The sequence below is a fragment of the Passer domesticus genome, chromosome 2 (genome assembly GCF_036417665.1).
Source record: "Passer domesticus isolate bPasDom1 chromosome 2, bPasDom1.hap1, whole genome shotgun sequence".
Lineage (NCBI taxonomy): Eukaryota > Metazoa > Chordata > Aves > Passeriformes > Passeridae > Passer > Passer domesticus.
The window spans coordinates 101200064-101206063 of record NC_087475.1 but is presented as its reverse complement, the minus strand read 5'-3'; the positions used below and the strand labels follow the sequence as shown (position 1 = coordinate 101206063).

The window sequence follows — 6000 nt, the reverse complement described above, 5'->3', positions numbered from 1 at the left end:
AAACAAAACCTTTTCTTGGTTGGGCAGCAAAATTAATACTGAGATTGCAGTTAAAAAACACTTTTAATCTGCTCTGACAGCAGCTGCCCATCAGAAAGCAGTCCCACTTGCCGCAGTCCCACAGTGCCCCAGCACCAAGTGAGGGAGATCACCAGTCCATACAGCTCACTCTGAGCCTGCAGCATGGAGAGGCTGGACAAAGGGAGCAGCAAGAATGTGCAGCTGAGGAAAAAGCAAGCATCTCCTCCTTCAGCAGGAGAAAGACCCAATGAAATGTAGTATAAAACTGTACTCAGAAGGCAATTTGTCAAGTGCTGCCAAGCACAGCAGCTAAAAAAAAAACCCAACCCCAAAAAAAACACAAACAAACAAACAACACATAGCCAAAAACCTCAATACCACATAAAAAAAAAAATGAAAGAAGAAATTAATAATTTCAGCAAAAGGACAGTTCAGACCGGTCCAAGAACTAATATTTATGAATTAGCCATAAACACATTTAAGCTAGAACATATAAGCTTTCTAAATGTCAGCCTTTTCTCCATGGCCTACTGGGTCCTAAGTGTGAATTAATATTCCAACAAATCTTGATTAGTTTATAAAATTAATCATGTTTTCTTTCCAATGGCAGGGGAATAGAGCATACTCCTGGAGCTCCCTGACCTTTCTACATTCTTGTGTTGATCATCTATTTATATCAACCTTTCTAACAGAGAAATTATTGAACACATTTAAAGGCTCCAGAAACTAGATTTCTTGCTATAAGCAATATAAAAAGCAAAACAAAAAGACAAACAAAAAAACCTGCTCAAGGTGATTCAAACCAAAGATCTGAACAAATCATGACAAAACATTTTCTTGCAAGCTGACTGAATAAATAAAAAACAATGTGTCCATTTTGGGCACTAGATTTCTCAGAGCAAAATTAGCGCAATTGACCATCATATATTACACAAATGGATTCTTTTGCCTGGATATTTTCTTGGGTAGAGAGGAACTTCTATAGGAGGAGATGGCAAGGACCTGAGGATACTGAAACACATCAGATAGAAAACATGTCCAGTTTCCTGTCTGCCAGCTACTGTTAGGGGAAGGGTTACACATACAGATTATCCATAGGTACACATGCACACAGATATCCTAGGGCTAAAATTGACTGCTCTGGAGACTTTAGAGTTTCAAATGAAAATGCTCAGCTGGTGAAACCCTTTCCACTGTAAAGTGGAATTTCACAGTAACTGAAAGCCTGCCTCAGAACAACTCAGTTCCCTGATCTTCACACCAGAGTCAGTCCTTCTGCCGAGTTACACAGCCATCTCAAACAGAGCAGGGCTTGACACTCACACCTACCCTCAGTTAAACTTCCACACTTCTGCTCTGACAATGCCTTAGTCCTCTGGGCAAGGGGCAAAGTCTGCACCTTCTGCATTTCATACTGCCCTTGAGGATAACTAATGAAACGCGGCATTCAGAAATACAGCATCCAAAGAGCAAAGTCATAACTGTCTGCAATGACACATAAATACAAAAGAAAAACCACTGACAGAGTCAGAATACAACCTGACACCCTGTTAGATAGGGTGGTGGTAGCAGTCCAGATGAAATGGTCTTGTTGAAGTGGTGATCCTGTAGAAACCATCTGATAACCTTTGTCCTCTGGAAAATTAGTGAGTGAGGGTGGCCGTTCCTCTGGGAAACCAGTGAAAAAACTGCTTGTTGTGTCCCAAAACCCAGATTATATCCAGGTGGGGATGCTTAACTCCTCCCCACTGGGCAGAGCATCTCACAATGGGCTGATATCCTTCTGAGTCATGTGGTGGGTCCTTGATTGCCCATTAAACAGAAATGGCTCCTGGAAGGAGTTATCTCTGAGTCATGAGGCAAGACTTTGATGGGCCTGTTAACAGGAGATAAAGAAAAAAACCAATGCCCCTCCTGGTTTCAGCAGCTCTTGAGGATGGGAATAGAATATCTAGTAGTAGTAGGTTACCTATTGTAACCTAGGACAGAAGTCAAACACCAACTCAAGAGTCAGAGCACATAACTCCCTAAAATAACCCAGGTAGGAACTAATACCCTCAGACTGAGTTTAAATAAGGCTCCAAGAGTGTGGGTGGAGGCTCCAGGTAGGGAGTTCAGGACAACTAAGGCTAATTAGTGAACTCAGAAATCTGGCAAAAGCAAAGGTCACAGTGTATTTTGTGTTTTAAATTAGGCACTTTGTAAATGTCTCATCACCAGAAGTTATGGTTTAGTGTTTCACTACATCCTCTCTGAAAAGCAATCTAATAGTAAAATCCAATAAGTACAGGCTACAGCAGCCAGCAAGCACACTGTGCCTGTGGAATTTGACTCTTCACTCCTTTTCTAGGAGTGTTGTGCCAGCTACAGCCACAGAGATCAGTGACATGGGGACACAAACTCCAGACCTGACCAGTAAAACAGCACTTTTTGCAACAGATTTTCTGCAAGAGCACCTCCATCCTCACAGCGTTTGGTACTCCTGGTGATGACACCCAGTGCAACATAGAAAGCCCACAGTCTGTCCTGGTCCAGGGCTGCATCTGACCTCTGTACGATACTTGTCACAAAAGTAAGGGTGAGGTGAATTACAGGGAAGCTTCCCTGATTTTTCCCACAGCAACCTAGAACAACAGAAGACAACTTTACCTCAATTTCACTGCAAATGTACAGACCGCCAAACACATTTCTAAAACATTTTTAGGGATATCACTCCCCACAGCAGATTACTGACACATTGCTTCCTTCTCGGAGCCAAGTTGTGTTTTGGGAGCAACAATGATGTCTTGTTCAGAGCACAACTCACAAGCTTTAGAGTGTTAAGACCACAGTACTACTGATTCTGCCTCTGCTGGTGATACACATACAAACACTCAAGGATGTGGAACTTTTACATGAAAGACTACACCAAAACGCCCCAGTAAGACAAGGAGTCATTTTGTTAGTACATATGGGCAGTAAGGGGAAGCTCCTACCCCAGAAGTCTTCCGCTACAGAGGTTGAGAGGAAGGTAAAATGCCCATTTTCCAGATAAGAAACTGAGATGTTTGATGCAACACTGCCACTGAGACAATAAAAAGATGCTTGGATACCTGACCTATGAGGCTTAATAACTTATACAAATTCCTACAGAAAATCTATGAAAACTATTGGTGTTCAGCCCATAAAAGTCATATCCCCCCCTAGTTCCATTAATTCTTCATTTAAAAAATGAGCTATCCATAAAAATCACTCATAATCTATGTTTCAACAACTTCTCAAAATGAGACACTTCCAAACCACATAGCAAGTATTAGCATCTCTGTAGTAAGGACTATTATTTATTGTTGCTGTAGACCTACTAGACTGTGACACACAACAGCTACAACCATTAGGTAGAAACAGTGGATTTGTACCAGTGAGTTAAATTTAGAAGGTTTATTTTTAACTTGTATAACCAGTATACATGGCTGAAATATAAAAATTATTAAATATTAACAGTTGTTACCAAGCTTATTTTAAGAACAAACAGAAACAGAGAAGCCAAACGAGCTGTGCAGAGGATCTGCCCAAGGATGAGAAACCAGAACCAGCTTCACAACAAAGCTACACCCGAGTGCTGAACCAAGCACCCACTGTGGACAAACAGCAGCAAAGTGTAAACTGTCAGGACCATGGGTGTCTGTCTGGATGGGCACCCAGGACTGGCTCACAGGAAACATCTGGGCTCGCACTGGAGAATTCAAGCAGGAGGTGTTTGTCACTCTCCAGTTTTCTGCCTATCAGGGAGCATAGGGACATTCCCTTAAGACTCAACAGTCATGGAAGAGAACACCTGATGCCACATGTTAAGCCTTTCTCTTGGCCTGAGTGAGGTGCTGCCAGAGCAGCACATCTCCCAAAGAGACACAGTGAAGCACAAGAGAGAGAAGGGACTTTTTGGGATGAGGATACACAGGCTGTTGACCATACCCCCCACAGTGCCCAGAGAGCTGTAGGCACCAGCCTTCCATTTGCGCTACAAAGGGACATGTCTGGGGAGCTATGGGCTCTGAGAAGAAACCTGCTCCACACCTCCTTGGGCATAGCCAGAGGCACTTCTTTGCCTTACTGGGACGCAGGATATGTCCCAGAGCCAGGAAAATAAACTGCGAGGGAAAAGCCTGAGACAAAAGGCACATGTCTCAGGACAGCAGGAAGGCTAAGGAGAAGACCCAATCCAGGAGCCACTGGAGTCCCCAGGAAGAACTTAGGGGCAGGCTCCCAGAACAGGGACATTAATGCCCAGCGGCAGCTGCAGACCGCAGGGCAGCAACTGCGGCATCAGAGGGAACCAGGTTGTCCTGACATCTTGGATTTTTTACCATATAGCTCTTCTGCTTTCATTAACCACTTCCCTCTGCTGTCACAGCATATGTCACAGCACATGTCGCAGTCAAGATGGTCACAATCTACAGAGTATCACCATACAATACCAGAAAGCTTTAAGCATACCCATACAGGGTAACACCATACTCTATCAGAAAGCTTCAAGTGTCTGCCCTTCTTGTTCTTTAGCCCAACCTTTTATACCCTTCATCTTACATGCATTGCACCTGTGTGACCTCTGTTGCCTTTGGTGATGGGTCAGTGCACCTGGGCACTCCATGTCTCATTGCTTTCAATGCTAGTCACCTGCTTTTCACAGCAGTAGCCCATAAGGGATGAGGCTCAGCTACAGCCCCACTCCCAATCACCACAAACTGTGTACCTACACTCCACTTCTTTTTTAATATGCTTATATGAACAGTCACAAAAACCACTCTGCAACCTCACATTTAGTAGGTGAGTACTATAGTGCTATATTGAGTATTGTAGTACTAAAGTTCTGCAAATACTGAAAATGAAGGATTCCCTCCTCTAATAATATGGAGATTTGCTTGTAGTTGTGTTCCCAAGCCCTGGCCCCTTGGCTGCCCTGGGGAGAGACCTCAGAGGTACCATCCATGTACCCAGCATTGCTTCTGGCAGGACAAAAGCCTACCGTGTGGGCTTCATGATTGTTATAAATATGGTTAGTAATTCGTGGGAATAAAAGATGTATCAAATATATATATTTATATAAAAAATGAACTACTGGTATACTGGTATACGGCGGGGGGGAGAGATTCTTCCCCAGGATGGCGAAACCGCGGCAGATGGACAGAGAGGCACCACAACATTTACATGCAAAGGAAACCTCGGCTGCACAGGAGATGGGCATTCACAGAAACATGCACTCAGTGACACCCAAGAGATGATGGCTCAGACAAGATACCTGTCTGAGAAGACCAGGGCCATTAACACCTTCCTTCTGAATGAATGCCAGATTCCGGGGATCGGGGAAGTGTATTATTCTATTCCCGGAGGAAGGCTTTGTGCAGTCCCAGAGAAAGAAACCAATTTGAATATGAAGAACTCAGAAAGAAAAAAAGACATCCTGCCGCGGGCGAAACAAACTGTATAAGAACCGCTGCCTCGGAGCAGCCAGTGTGGACGGGGAAGAATTGGTGCTAGCGAGGCCAATCTCACGTTCACCCGGATCACCTCCCGGGGGTGGTACGCTGTCCGATTGGTTGGTGGCTGTCGAGACTGTATTACGGTCGCGAAATAAATATTATTTTTCCATCTTTTATTAAAATTGGCTATTTTTCATTTTTCATCTATAACAATGATCAAATCAAGTTAAAAACTACAAACTATCATTAATACCAGGTAGCATATCTACCCTGGAGATTTCTAAAGAGTTATTCCAGTCTTGTAGTATATTTATTTTACACAAAGTCAGGAAATGATTTTATCAAAACATATATAAAAACTGCAGAGAAGGCTCTTTGCTCTCGTTTCATGCTGCCATTTTGGTTACGGCTTACAACAACCGGGGAAATACTCATTCAGAAATTACCCTTGTATGGGTTTTAATGCCAAGCAGAAATCTGCTGAGAAACAAGTGTTCTAAAGCAAAACCAAATCCATAGTAAT

The 6000-nt window shown here is 43.2% G+C and overlaps 1 long non-coding RNA gene across 1 annotated transcript; it reads left to right on the top strand.

Annotated features, from left to right (window-relative positions):
- Positions 1-1845: 1845 nt before the first annotated feature.
- On the top strand, positions 1846-2609 carry LOC135295568 (uncharacterized). Its single transcript, XR_010357692.1, has 2 exons — positions 1846-2062; positions 2372-2609. It is a non-coding gene; the product is annotated as an uncharacterized LOC135295568 (long non-coding RNA).
- Positions 2610-6000: the final 3391 nt, after the last annotated feature.